General features: G+C 35.3%; 1 pseudogene; it reads right to left on the reverse strand.

Annotated features, from left to right (window-relative positions):
* Nucleotides 1-1142: 1142 nt before the first annotated feature.
* Nucleotides 1143-10652, reverse strand: LOC112729629 (hydroquinone glucosyltransferase-like; annotated as a pseudogene).
* Nucleotides 10653-16232: the final 5580 nt, after the last annotated feature.

Genomic DNA, 16232 nt, shown 5'->3' on the forward strand with positions numbered 1-16232 from the left:
CCAACACTTCTTTATGAAGTTCATATTATAACCATCACCACCCGGTGCTTTACTGGACTCACAATCCCAAACTGCCTCTCGTACTTCCTCGACTGATGGCATTTCCTCTAACACTGCTGCCTTGTCTTCATCAATCTTCTTGACCAGCCCCTCACGGATCCCAACCAAAGGAGCATGCTCCTGCCTATACAGTAATTTCTAAAAGCCCATAATCGCAGTCTTTATTCTGGCCTGATTCCGTATCAGTCTTCCATTAATTACTAAAGAATCGATTCGGTTGTTCCTCCTTCTTGCTGATGCTATGTTGTGGAAGTACCTAGTGTTCTTGTCCATTTCTCGAGCATGTTGAGATCGGGACATCTGCTTCCAATGGATCTCTTTTCTGACATACCACTTCGCACAGCAAGTCACTAGAGCCTTTCTTCTAGCCTCCATTCTCGAATTCGAATCTCACTCCTAACTTAGGAAAAAAAACTAATAATACAAAAACTTCATTATTAGAAAAAGGGAAGCACTACTGTAAAGATTTATTTTGTACAGATTAAGTTTTTGTGGTTAAAAATAAGGTTTAATTACTCTATTGGTCCTTATAATTTCACGAAATTTTTAATTAGGTCCCTATACTTTTTTTCCTTTTAATTGAGTCCTTGTACCAAATTTTTTTTTTTAATTGGGTCCTTATACTTTTTTTTTGTTTTATTTAGGTCCCTATACCAATTCTTTTTTGTTTAGTTGGGTCCCTATAAAATTAAGCCGATTACTACTAAGAAGGACTTAATTGAAAAAAAATTTAGTGCAGGGACTCCATTAAAAAGAAAAAAAGTATAGGGACCTAATTAAAAATTTCACGAAACTATAGGGACCAATAGAGTAATTAAACCTAAAAATAACTACACATGTATATCAACAGTGACACTAACATTATTAAATAATAATTTATATGGTTTAAAATAAATATCTGTATGTCTCTGTATGAATTTACATCTGTATGCTATAATTCATCTTAGAAAAAATGCATAGGATGTGCATTATCCCACTACCTATTCAAGAAGTGGATGGTTTGCATGACAGCTACATGCATTATTATTGTTCACACAGAGAAAAGTAACTAAAAAATATCTATGAAAATATCTCAATGATACTGACATGTTACTCAAATGCTTTGCCATTTCAGTGCAAGACTAGACAATGCCTTCGTAGAGGAACCATTTTCACTAAGTGCAGCAGCAACAGCATCACTCAACTCTTTGATTCTCTTTCTCATTTCCAACTCTTCTTCATTCTCCTCCATGATCCTCTTCACAACTCTGGCCACTTCTTCTCTTTTAACTATCCCATCTTCATTAGCTTGGCCTCACTGCCACTTTAAGCACATCTTTGAGCAACACTGCATTCATTCTCTGCTCTGCAAACAGTGGCCATGCAATCACAGGCATATCATGTGACACACTCTCTAGAGTTGAGTTCCAACCACAATGGCTCAAGAAAGCACCAATGGAACCATGATCAAGAATCTCAATTTGTGGGGCAAAATGATGGAATCACCAAGCCTTGTCCTTTGGTTCTCTCCACAAAACCTGATGGTAACAAAATTTTTTCAAAAACAGTCCAAATCAATAAAAAATTATCATATTTTGTATTTATTTAATTGTCTTAGAATAAATGTATAAAATCATGAATGTTAGTTTAAAGATGGTTTAATATGTTTAACTAAATTGTTATCTAACAGTTTTCAACTATCAATTTTAGACGAAAAGTTTTCACTAAATTTAAATAAAGTACCGGATGGTAAATAGTGTAATGGATCTTCCTTTTGTTGACTAAGATATACATAACCACCAAAGTTGCTAGGAGCTCTCACAACCCACAAGAACTTGTATCCACTCAGTTCTAATCCAAATGCAATCTCATTGAGTTGTTCTTGAGAAAGTGTTCCACCACTTCCAAAAGAGATATACAACACTGATCTTGGTGGCTGATTATCCAACCATGTTAAACACTCTAACTTGTTTACCTCATTACTTGTCTCACTTTGAATGATTGGTCCAATTGGGTAAACAAAAGGAACATTCTTTTCTCCATTATTATTTTGTTCTTGTTGTAGAGCTCTGATGCGTGAGCATCTTTCCTATCTTTTCCTAGTGAATTTGCATTTAAATTGTTGAGTTTAATTAAAAATTAATTATATTTTAGCCAATATGGATGCTACTTTGAGTCTTGTGCAATTCTGTTTATTTTAGGTAGCATTTGGCTGAATTTGATGGAGTTTCTGCAGAAGAAGAGATGAAGGCGAATGATGCTGTCAACCCGGACCTCTCTGCACTCAAACCTGAATAACTCGAGCTACAGAGGTCCAATGGACGTGATTTCAGTGGCGTTGGAAAGCTAACTTTCATAGCTTTCCAACGATATATAATAGTCCATACTTCTTCTCTGAACTCGCTGCCAAGGCTGCGCCTAACTTGAGATTTCTCAAGTTAGGCGCAAGACACAACAACAATACGCGAGATTGCTCCTGCCCACTTCAAGTTAGACGCACTAAAGCCCAAGTTAGGCGCAGCTTCACTCAACCAAACTCCAATTCATGCTGCCAAGCCCAAGTTAGGTGTAGATCCTAGTGAAGCCAAGTGGTCCCTACCCATCAGCTGAAGACTTGTTAATTAATTCAAATTTAAATTCAAATATTATTTTTAGGAAAAGATATTATTTTTAGTTTTAGATATTTTGATTTTAAATTTTATTAGGATTAGTTATAAAAAGGGAGAAACTTTCCTTCCCTAGGAGATCCATCATATTGGAACTCAGTACATTTTACCTGAATCCTTATTTTCCCTTTCAATCATGGGCAACTAATCCTCCATTGTTAAGGTTAGGAGCTCTGTCTATTTCTATGGATTAATTTAATTACTTTTTATATTTTAATTCATGTATGGATTTATAATTTAAGAATTTTTTTCGCTCTTTATCTTATGAATTTGGATGGAACGGAAATATGACCCTCTTTCTACTTGAGTTCTTATAAAACTTGGAAAAGCTCTTTACTTGAACAACAGCTTGAAAACATATTCTCCTAAATTTTAATTATCTAGATTTAATGGGATACGTGACATATAACCCCTTTATTTTTGGGTAATTAGAGTTTTTGTGGCATACAAAGTGGAATTTGATCATCACCCTCTAATTGGAATTAATTGACCAAAGAATTGGCTGTTGATGAATGTTAGAGGAGACTAGGAAGGTCTAAGGAATTAGGGTCTACTCACATATAGTTTGCCATAAATTAAATCCTACATAATTAAAATTGTTAGTAAGAAAAGTTAATCCGGAAGAATAGATAACTCTGAAGCCTTAACTATCTTCTCCATATTTTTTTTCCAAAGTATTTACTTGCCTTTCTTCAATATTCTTTATATTATTTAATGTCTTTTTTATTGCATCTCAATATCATTTTCTGTTTGTCTAATTAATCCTATCAAGCACTATTGTTGCTTAATCCATCCATTCTCGTGGGATCGACCTTACTCACGTAAGGTATTACTTGGTACGACCCGGTGCACTTGCCGATAAGTTAGTGTGTTACAAATACTGCACCAAGTTTTTGGCGCCGTTGCCGGAGATTGATTGTAATTGACAACTACTCGTTGTTTGATTTCTTAGATTAGATAATTTTTATTTTATTAATATTAATTTTCTTGATTTTGCTATTTTTTTTTCTTTCTTCCGTTCTTTTGTTTTCGTTTCCCTGTTTCCTTTTTTTTTATTTTACTTCTTTTTATTTTTTTTCTTTTCCTTTAAAAAAAAAACTTTACGTCATATTTTTCTTTTTTTTTTCCTTACACTTTCTTTCTTTCGTTTACTTTCCCCCTCCTCTTTATACCGTATCTTTTTTTTTTATTTTTTATTTAATTAAAAAAAATAAAAAAATATATAAATAAATAAATAATTAACATTAATACTTTTTCTTAATTTCTGAATTTAAGTTTGATGTCCTGTTAATTTATTTATTTATTTATTTATTTTTTGTTTATTTTTCTGGTTCTTTTCAACTTTTTTTTTGTCTTAATTCTACCTATAATTTTTGAAAATTATTTATTTATTTTATTTAGTACTTTTATTTTATTATTTTACACAGGTTACCTCACGGGAACTTCTCTGCACTCTGACGTAGAGAGTCCCATCTTTTCTTGTCTTCTGTTTGTTTATGCGCAGGAATAGAGACAAAGAACATCTCTTAGACTTTGATCCTGAACCTGAAAGAACTTTCAGGCGGCGTTTACAACAAGCAAGAATTTGCAAGGCTACATAATCCACTATGGATCCTAATAATAATGCTAATGCCAATGTGGCAAATCCGAATGGGGGATGATCAACAAAGGAGAGTGCTTGGCTCTTATTCTGCTCTTACTGCAGATCTTTATGGAAAGAGCATTGTGGTGCCTCCTATAACTGCAAACAACTTTGAGTTGAAGCCACAATTGGTCACCCTGGTGCAACAAAATTGCCAGTATCATGGTCTTCCTCACGAAGACCCAAATCAATTTATATATGATTTTCTGCAGATATGTGATACTGTGAAGACAAATGGAGTGAACCCAGATGTGTATAGACTCATGCTTTTTTCGTTTGCTCTGAGGGATAAAGCAAAGCTATGGCTAGATTCACAACCAAAGGAGAGTCTGAATACTTGGGAAAAGGTTGTTACAAAATTTCTCACTAAATTTTTCCCACCAAAGAAGCTGACTAAGCTTAGGTTGGAAGTTCAGACCTTCAGGCAAAAGGAGGGTGAAACTCTTTATGAGTCTTGGGAGAGGTATAAGTTGCTGACTAGGCAATGCCCTCCGGACATGTTCTCCAAGTGGACCCAACTAGATATTTTTTATGAAGGCTTGGGTGAGATGTCCAAGATGAGCTTAGATACTTCTGCAGGCGGTTCACTGCACAAGAAGAAGACACCAGAGGAGACTATTGAGCTGATTGAATTGGTTGCAAGCAACCAATATTTATACTCATCTAACAGGAATCCTGTGAACTCTGAGACCCCTCAAAAGAGAGGTGTGTTAGAAGTAGAAGCTGTTAATGCTCTTCTTGCTCAAAACAAGCTGATGTCTCAGCAAATAAATCTACTTACTCAATAGATGGGTGGCATGCAAGTCTCAATTATCAACACCCAAAATCCACCATAGGAAGTCTCCTATGACACGGCAGGTAACTTTATGCAAAATAATAATTATAATTATGCTCAATCTTCTTCTGAACAGGTCAATTACATGGGGAGTGATCCTAGAAATCCCAACAATGATCCATATTCTAAGACATACAATCAGGGGTGGAGGAATCACCCAAATTTTGGATGGAGAGATCAACCTCAGAGACCTCAGAACTTCAACAATAGTTTTCAGGGCAGTTTCCAGCAGAACAATGATTTGGAAGCAATATTGACAGGTTTTAGACAGGAAACCAGAGCATCCATCAAGAACCTGGAGATTCAAATGGGTCAATTAGCCACAAAAGTTAATGAAATTGATCAGAGGACCACTAATAGCCTTCCTGGTAACATAATTCCAAATCCAAGAGAGGAATGTAAGGCTATCACCGTAATAAGTGAACAAGTGGCAAGTACGGAAGCACAAGTTATGCAGGAAACCATAGCCTTTATTAGAAACTTAGAGGTGCTAGTGGGCCAACTGAGCAAGCAAATACTTGAGAGGTCGGCAAGTACATTTCAAGGTGATACAGTGGTGAACCCAGGAGAAGATTGCAAGGTTATTCAATTGAGAAGTGGTAAAGTAGCTGGCTCTGAGACCAAGGCCAATGAAGAGCTAGTTGAAAAGGAAGCTCCAGAGGAGAAGAAGGAAGAAGTAGAGCACGCCCCTCCAAAGCGTGCGAACAACCCATTCCCAGACTCTATTGACACTTATCCTACATTGCCAAAGGCTCCTGAGTACAAACCAAAAATGCCATATCCTCAGAGACTTCAAAAGGAGACCAAGGACAAGCAGTTTTCAAAGTTCTTGGAAGTCTTCAGAAAGTTACAAATCAATATTCCTTTTGTTGATGTTTTGGAACAAATGCCTCTCTATGCCAAGTTCATGAAGGAGCTGTTGTCAAAGAAGAAGCCTTTAAAGGGAAATGAGACAGTGGTCCTAACTAAAGAATGCAGTGCCATCATTCAGAATAACTTACCAAAGAAGATGCCAGATCCAGGGAGCTTTCAAATTCCATGCACCATTGGGAGCACAACCTTTGAGAAAGCATTATGTGATTTGGGAGCAAGCATCAATTTAATGCCCTTGTCTGTGATGAAGAAGCTGCATATCCAAGAGGCACAACCCACAAAGATAGCATTACAGATGGCAGACAAATCTATGAAGCCTGCATACGGATTAGTGGAGAATATCTTGGTCAAAGTGGGTAAGTTCTTCCTCCCAGTAGATTTTGTAATTCTTGATATAGGGGAAGATGAGAATGCCTCTATAATTCTAGGAAGACCATTCCTAGCCACTGGAAGAGCTCTAATTGATGTAGAAGTAGGTGAATTAGTGCTTAGAGTGCATAATGAGCAACTGGTCTTTCATGTCTTCAAAGATATACATTCAATAGGTGAAGAAGAGAGGTGCATGCAGGCTGAGCTTATTGATCCAAACCTTCAAGAACCCCCTAATGATGCACAGCAGAGTCTGCAACTCAAACCTCCTTTGGTGAGAATCAGAAAAATTACTCCTGACATCAAACTTAAGTTTGGTGTTGGAAATGCATCATCCACCAAGGAGGAGGTTCTCAAAAAGAAGAAAATACCAAGGGGATGGAGAAACAAAAAGATCCCCACTGAAGGTTTCTCCCCAGGAATGAAGGTGGTGTTGACTCAGACTCCAGCATGGATTTATACAGTAAACAGAATCCTCTCTCTGGAGCATATTGAGCTAATTTATGAAGACACAGGAAAGAAGTTCAAAGTAAGGGGTGAATAGCTGAGCCCCTATGATCCCCCTCCTTAGAGGAGCTGATCGTCAAGCTAGTGACGTTAAAGAAGCGCTTGTCGAGAGGCAACCCGATAATTTCGTATCCTTAGTTATTCTTCGTAGTAGTAGCTTTCTTACTTATTTGATTTTTATTGAGTTTTTATTATTTTTCTGATCATGCAGCTATTTTAGAACAGAAAGCGGAGATTCCTCTTACTATTTATTTTTATTTTCAATTATTCTTTGCTTGAGGAAAAGCAAACCTTTAAGTTTGGTGTTGACACTTCGCTTAAGGGTTTTCTGTTTATTTTTATTGCACTAAGGGAGGTGAATCATCTTCACAAAGAAGCACAACCTGAAGAATAAAATGACCGCTCGGATAACTAAGGTGGTTGAGTTCCTTTCATTTTTTATTCCTTTCTGCTTTTATTATGTTATGTTCCGGTTTCCTGCTATTTTGCTTTGTTTGTTGCATGATCTTTTATTAGTTAGAATCCTAGGTCTAGTTTAGTTTTCTCTTAATTGCTTTAATTCCAAAAACATGTCTCATGTATTACTCACTGAGCTTGAAATTCAAATAAAAAAAATACAGAAGTGATGTATTGCATGAGAAAGTGAGTTTATATTGAAGAATAGTCTTATTTACTTAGATGTGGTGGTACTTTCTGTGATTCTGAATGCATGACTTGAACAGTGCATATTTTTGATAGTGAAGTTTATGAATGTTAAAATTGTTGGCTCTTGAAAGAATGATGAAAAAGAGAAATGTTATTGATAATCTGAAAAATCATAAAATTGATTCTTGAAGCAAGAAAAAGTAGTGAAAAACACAAAGCTTGCGAAAAAAAATATAAAATAAAGAAAAAAAAATAAAAAAAGCAAGCAAAAAAAAAAAAGCCAATAATCCTTTAAACTAAAAGGCAAAGGGTCAAAAGGATCCAAGGCTTTGAGCATTAATGGATAGGAGGGCCCAAAGGAATAAAATCCTGGCCTAAGCGGCTGAACCAAGCTGTCCCTAACCATGTGCTTGTGGCGTGAAGGTGTCAAGTGAAAAGCTTGAGACTGAGTGGTTAAAGTCGTGGTCCAAAGCAAAAAGAGTGTGCTTAAGAGCTCTGGGCACCTCTGACTGGGGACTCTAGCAAAGCTGAGTCACAATCTGAAAAGGTTCACCCAGCTATGTGTCTGTGGTATTTATGTATCCAGTGGTAATACTCAAAAACAAAATGCTTAGGGTCACAGCCAAGACTCATAAAGTAGCTGTGTTCAAGAATCAACATATTGAACTAGGAGAATCAATAACACTATCTGAATTATGAGTTCCTATAGATGCCAATCATTCTGAACTTCAAAGGATAAAGTGAGATGCCAAAACTATTCAGGATTGCAGTTGTAAACCCCACTATAAGAAGAGACATGAGCTTAAGCGAACTCTCATTCTCATGCAAATTCACATCCTAAGCTTATATTAGTTTTGGTTGCTTGAGGACAAGCAACAATTCAAGTTTGGTGTTGTGACACGTGAGCATCTTTTCTATCTTTTTCTAGTGAATTTGCATTTAAATTGTTGAGTTTAATCAAGAATTAATTATCTTTTAGCCACTATAGATGCTACTTTGAGTCTTGTACAATTCTGTTTATTTTAGGTAGTATTTGGCTGGATTTGATGGCGTTTCTGCAGAAGAAGAGATGAAGGCGAATGATGCTGTCAACCCGGACCTCTCTGCACTCAAACCTGAATAACTCAAGCTACAGAGGTTCAATGGACGTGATTTCAGTGGCATTGGAAAGCTAACTTCTATAGATTTCCAACGATATATAATAGTCTATACTTCTTCTCCGAACTCGCTGCCAAGGCTGCGCCTAACTTGAGATTTCTCAAGTTAGGCGCAAGACACAACAACAATACGCGAGATTGGTCCTGCCCACTTCAAGTTAGACGCACTAAAGCCCAAGTTAGGCGCAACTTCACTCAACTAAACTCCAATTCATGCTGCCAAGCCCAAGTTAGGTGTGGATCCTAGTGAAGCCAAGTGGTCCCCACCCATCAGCTGAAGACTTGTTAATTAATTTAAATTTAAATTCAAATATTATTTTTAGGAAAAGATATTATTTTTAGTTTTAGATATTTTGATTTTAAATTTTATTAGGATTAGTTATAAAAAGGGAGAAACTTTCCTTCCCTAGGAGATCCATCAGATTGGAACTCAGTACATTTTACCTGAATCCTTATTTTCCCTCTCAATCATGAGCGACTAATCCTCCATTGTTAAGGTTAGGAGCTCTGTCTATTTCTATGGATTAATTTAATTACTTTTTCTATTTTAATTCATGTATGGATTTATAATTTAAGAATTGTTTTCGCTCTTTATCTTATGAATTTGGGTGGAACGGAAGTATGACCCTCTTTCTACTTGAGTTCTTGTAAAACTTGGAAAAGCTCTTTACTTGAACAATAGCTTGAAAACATATTCTCCTAAATTTTAATTATCTGGATTTAACGAGATACGTGACATATAACCCCTTTATTTTTGGGTAATTAGAGTTTTTGTGGCATACAAACTGGAATTTGATCATCACCCTCTAATTGGAATTAATTGACCAAGGAATTGGCTGTTGATGAATTTTAGAGGAGACTAGGAAGGTCTAAGGAATTAGGGTCTAGTCACATATAGTTTGCCATAAATTAAATCCTATATAATTAAAATAGTTAGTAAGAAAAGTTAATCCGGAAGAATAGATAACTCTGAAGCCTTAACTATCTTCTCCATATTTTTTTTCCAAAGTATTTACTTGCCTTTCTTCAATATTCTTTATATTGTTTAATGTCTTTTATATTGCATCTCAATACCATTTTCTATTTGTCTAACTAATCCTATCAAACACTATTGTTGCTTAATCCATCAATCCTCGTGGGATCGACCTTTACTCACGTAAGGTATTACTTGGTACGACCCGGTGCACTTGCCAGTAAGTTAGTGGGTTACAAATACCGCACCAAGCTTTTACTGCATCTGGTTCCAAATCTGTGAAGGTGTTATTTATGACACCATCAACCAATGAGTAGTTCTTTACCACAGCAAGAAATGATTTGTAGACTTCACTTGATCTTTCAAAAAGAACTGGATTAGGAAGATCGTTGACCTGAAATGGAACAGAACAACCAAGAACATGAACAGGATCTATTAACTCCAACAAGGAGTTCTTAGAGGAATCATCAGCTTCCTGATCAAGTTGTGGAAAATGAAAACAGAATGAAAAGAGTGTTGCTCCACTTGCAAAGAAGAGATAAGTTAAGAGGTTGAATTCACTTGCAAGATCAATAACATCAGTTGAGAACACACTGAACAAGATAGCAACAAGGTGATTGGTGAAACTGAGTGAGGTGAGTTCTTGAGGGATGAATGGAAGAGAGTGTTTCACTGTTTCTTTCATCTGAGTTGCAGGATCAGATTTCTCAGTGAGGTCTTCAATGTTGATTTGGGGGAGAATGATGAATGATGAGTTTGGTGGAAGAGAGTTGTTGAGGATGGATTTCATGGAAGAAGAAGGAGCACCAAGTGTTGGAACTATGAACTTCACATGCAAATTTTCTCTTTGAAATGATAGTAATCTCTTTGAGAACTCAACCAGTGCAATCAAATGGCTAAGTCCTGGGGAAGGAACCATAACAATGCATGGATTTTTCTTCTCCATTATTGCGTATATAATATGGTGATTAATAATTAATGTGGAGCTTGTATGTGAAGATTTAATTTCATGAAGAGAGATTTTATAGTGAGTGAATGAATTATTAGGGGAAAAGAGTGCATAATGTAAGCTCTTGCGCAGATTCAAGACATTATATATTCATCATCAAGATCAGAGCTGAGATAAGATGACATGAGTAGACCCAAATTAAGATGATAAATTATGTATGTTCTTTTATTCATTCCATTAATTAAACGTATAATAATAATTCGCAAATCGGCTATTTTTTTTAATATTGTTCTTGCTGAGATTGGCCGGTGTATAACTCGTCCGCCGGTAAATATTTGTGCTCCGTCAAGATGAGGTATACATCGGTAAGGAGAGAACAAGGGGTACCTGCAAAAGACACTCCGACGCTCAAGTCAGTAAGTGTTTAAGAGGTATAAGAATAATTCTATGAATATAGAATGTAAGACATGAAATAGAAGTCATCATGTGTTGTATATTATAATAATTCTATGAATATAGAATATATCTAGAATGTCTCTAGAATGTATCTAAAATATATCTAAAATGTATGATGTATATAGAAATTGGTGCCTTTTATAGGCATAGAGTTGATGAATAGAGTTGATGGTATGGCCGTTGATCATTAAGTTAGAATAATGGTCATTAAGTCGGTAATGAAGGTGTCAGTTATAGAATGAATGATAATTAAGACCGAGTTATAACTCATAATGCACAACAATAAAGATCGAGTTATAAGGTGACGGATCATAGCCCCCAAGCTTTGTCTGCCAATCATATGATCCAGGCTAAGCTTAGAAAATAAAGTGATTTATAACTCGGTTAAAAGATAAGTGAATAATGATATGGTGAGCCCCCAAGCTTAGTCGGGTTATTATGTCAGCACTTATTCAAAAAATAATTGAGTGATAAGAGTCATTCGATCAAGATAGTTGTGTGGGGGAATACTTTTCCGCTTAAGAACAATTTTAGCATTTGATTGTATGTGAACTGAAAAGTTCAGAGATAGATATCCATTGATGGAATCGATTGTATGATCCGGGGATATAATGGTTAATTGTCTTGGAAATTTTTTCGGCCCACAACAACTTATTGATAAATTTCTCGCTCAAAGCAATTAGTTATTGAATATTTACAATTTATAGTGAAGGTCTGACATGAATAAGATACATTGAGAAAATGAATAGGTATAAAGTCGTAACATATATTGAATAATGTATATTATAAAAGTAAAATAGTTCAAAGTAAAAAAAATATACCTTGAAAGTTGATAATTGTAGAGAAGAAGACGACATATATGAATGTCATACATGTATGTCAAATGCGAATATCTGAATTTTGTTTTGTAGGACATGCTTTAATTTGATAATAAAACAATAAGATAACAGTTATTGAATTATACATTTAGTATAATGCTTCTAGCAGTTACAGTATGACGAAGAATATTCCTCGTGCAATAATAGTAAATTTTGAATGTTTGCATGTGTTTTTGCTTAACTTTTTGTATTAAACAAATAGTAACATAAAAGTTAATAGCATAAAATGAATAGTGTAACAGTTATATACAATTGATATACAATTAATTTTTTATGGAATCCAATTTTAAGATTTGAACTCATCATTACCGTCATTTAATTGTATAAATGAAATCATTAAGCAATAAGAATATAATACATAATGAAATAAAAATGTAATTGACATGGTTGTTATATGTCATTATTGTATAGAACATATATTGAGATTTGAATATAACTAATAAATCAGTAAATATTAGTTACACAAAATATAAATGCAAAAGTATGTTGAATAAAATATATAATTTTACTTGTGTAAGTAGAGAACTTTGAAAAAGTTAGCAAAATTGATAGGTGAGTTTGTACTTAGATTGATTGAAAACTGAGTTTTTGTTTTTTTTTTTGTTTTTTTTGTCGGATTGGTTGAAAGCCGAGTTTGTTCTCGGATTGATTATGACATGTGAAATATTATGATACGTTAGATTAAAATTTGATAAAATGTATTAAATAAAATCTTAAACGAGATTGTTGAAATTGGTTCAAAAATTTGAATGTAATTCAAGTTTTATGAACCTGAGGGGAGTAGGAATTATTTTACTCGATCCCCACAGACGGCACCAATTGTTCTTGCTGAGATTGGCCGGTATATAACTCGTCCGCCGGTGAATAATTGTAAGCTCTCCGTCAAGATGAGGTATACGTCGGTAAAGAGAGAACAAGGGGGTGGATACCTGCAAAAGACACTCCGAAGCTTAAGTCAGTAAGCGTTTAAGAGGTATAAGAATAATTCTATGAATATAGAATGTAAGACATGAAATAGAAGTCATCATGTGTTGTATATTATAATAATTCTATGAATATAGAATATATCTAGAATGTCTCTAGAATGTATCTAAAATATATCTAGAATATATGATGTATATAGAAATTGGTGCCTTTTATAGGCATAGAGTTGATGAATAGAGTTGATGGTATGACCGTTGATCATTAAGTCAGAATAATGGTCATTAAGTCGGTAATGAAGGTGTTGGTTATAGAATGAATGATAATTAAGACCGAGTTATAACTCATAATGCATAACAATAAAGATCGAGTTATAAGGTGACGGATCAAATATGAATGAAAATGATGTGTTATGACAATGGAATAATTGGTGTTTTTTTTAATATGGTATTAATTTTTTAAATTATTATTAAATAAATTAGACGGTCAAATTTGTTGACTCAAATAAAAAATGAAAATGGAGGCTATACTTGCAATTTTTTTTGAATACCACACAAATAAAGTACAGAAATTAGTAGGTCTGATTTTAGGATTTTTTATTTTAATAAATTAAATAAATAATTTATTTATTGAAATAAATAATTTTATAAAAATACGTTAACCTTTCTTATCTCGTTTACACTGTAAACGAGATAATTTTGTACATATTTTGTTTATAGTGAAAATAAAATATGTGTACTTTTTTAATTTTCATATATCTCGTTTACCGTGTGTTTTGTCGATTTTTAGTAAATTGATAGTAGTTCGATTCTAATAGTCTGGGAGCGAAACCTATTCCTCTTTTGCAGGTACCAATTTTTCTATAAGTGCATCAAAAGTTCTCGAATTAGACGAGCATTAAGATAGGAAATAAATTCAAAAAGTGCAAATGACTGAAAGAAGTGTAAAATAAAAGATTCAAAAAGTAAAACTGACTGAAATCGAAATAGTTTGCATTGAATTTTAAAGAAAGCGATTAAGATGCCTTTGATTGAATTGAAGGACTTTAGACATGGAAATTAAAGGTACTGAAATGTAAATTTGACATGGAAATTAAACAATGCTTGAAAGATAAATTTGCTTGAAAAAAAAGTTTGCAAAATAGTTAAATTGAAAAGATAAAAATATGGAAGGAACCCTACAGAAAAGAAACTCGAACGCAGACTCAGAAATTCTTGGGATGTGAGTGTGCTTGAGTGTTTTTCTGAAGCAAAGTTCCAACCTCTATCTCCTAAATCTTACTCATATTTATAACTTGCTTCCATAACCGACCATCAATTGCATAATGTTGCCTTGCGTGCGGATTTCCAGGAAACCGTTCCCGCTCCTTTGCCCATGAGCGTTACCAACAAATTCCTAACTCAGAGAAAGCCTTCAAAGTCCCCACTCGTGTAACCGCTCGATTCCTTGTTCGAGAAACCGCTCGATTCTCCATTTCGAATAACTGTTCGATTTATCAAAGTGTCAAAATCAAGTCCGTGTCAAATATTTTCCACTTAATAATTGTACGTGTATCTTTCAGCCTCTACTTCCCTTCTGATACTTTACCAATATTTTGAATTAGCTTAATCCTTCGAAAGTAAATATTTCGATTAACAAATTGCCCCCCTAGGATTAATGTGTTTGCTTTCGAAGTAATTTTTTGGAAGATGAAACACTTAATCCTAATCCAGTCTTCAGTCACTTTAACTTATCATAATTGCCATTTACCTTCTCCATTAATTCTGGCCCGTTTGACATGTCTCCCACAATTCACACTTTCTCTCCCTCTCTCTCCACCACTTCGTCTTCTTCGCAAAGTTATCTCCTTTCTTTTTGAATTCTCTCCACAATAACGGCTAAGTCAAAGCACCCTTTAAATTCAACACTTCCATCTTTGCTCAACTTTCTCGAATTCCTATTCTCTCAACTTCTCTTGCATTCCTCTTTCTTATATAACTTCTATTTTTTGTCCTTTACTTTCCATTGCTCATCAATAATTGCTTCTTCATCTCACATTGCTGCTCAAGATAAAGGCAAGCATCCTATGGTGCAACCACTGGATCCTCCGGCCTTACACGTGCTAAACCAGGTCAATGATGAAATTATCGATGACCCACAGCTCCAACTTGATGACCCCAGAATCCTTATCCCCTTCACTGTGGGTGATGACACCCATTGTTTTGTTGGTCCCATTGAAAATTTAGAAAGGGCGAACAAAAGGCTCCCTTACTTCCCAATGCTCAAGGGGAAGACTTATTGATTAATCAAGACATTGACATCTCCTTTTTTACCAATCAAAAACCTTTCAGGAATAACCCTAAAATCACCCCTCGTGGAACTGATTTTACGGTCTAGCATGAGCGTTTCGCACCAGTGAAGAACTCTGCTTGGGGAGCTCTTGGGATTCAAGATCTTCTGACACTTTCTCACTTTTCTCCTTCAACGCTTCCTTGGATGATTGGGGCTGTAACTCCTTTCTGGAACAGAACTACTAATAATTTCCACCTTCCTTGTGGGATGATTGGTATGTCAATTCTCAATGTAGCTGCCATCATAGGGCTCCCTAGTTAGCTCTCCAGATTTTACTTCTGACATGCAACCTAAGCAACAGTACAACATTCCCCCCATGACTTCCTACAGTGACTTCATTGCTCACCATATGGGCACAGAAAATGACCATGTTACAGATGATGAACACGTGGCCTTTTTATTCTACTGGTTGAATGCAATAATCTTCTACTCTCAAAGTGTTCAAATGCAGAAACTTTTCCTCCCTCTTGCTGTCCTCCTTCATGAGGAAAACAACCTCAATTTGGCCAAGTTGCTTCTAGAACATATTTTTGAAGAACTTGGCCAGTTCGTCAATTGTCTTCGGAACAATTACTTGATTAGTACGGGAGGTCCTCTCTGGCTTCTCCAGCTTTGGCTCAATGCCATTTTTGAGAAGCACATGATAAAGCCTGGAGGTGGCATTTCGGACAAACTGCACATTGAAGGCTTTCGATTGGCTAATTTCAAACCAAATTTTACAGAGGCTCAATCGGATGAAGACCAATTTTGGGCTGTTTTCTCCCTTTTCCACTCTCGTAAAAACTTCCATAATGAGGACCTCAATTTCACCCCTTTTTTGCGTCGAAATTGTGGTCCTGCCTGGCTTGATCGTCTCATCTTCCCCCATGACACTGAAGAAAATGAACTTGTCAACAGGAGTTGGGCAAGCCTACTAGCTGTGCAAATGATTCCAACAGGGCTACCTCAACACAAAAAAGAACATTTCAAAGCAACTCTGTATGTCCCTCAT

Source organism: Arachis hypogaea, chromosome 12 (assembly GCF_003086295.3).
Source record: "Arachis hypogaea cultivar Tifrunner chromosome 12, arahy.Tifrunner.gnm2.J5K5, whole genome shotgun sequence".
Lineage (NCBI taxonomy): Eukaryota > Viridiplantae > Streptophyta > Magnoliopsida > Fabales > Fabaceae > Arachis > Arachis hypogaea.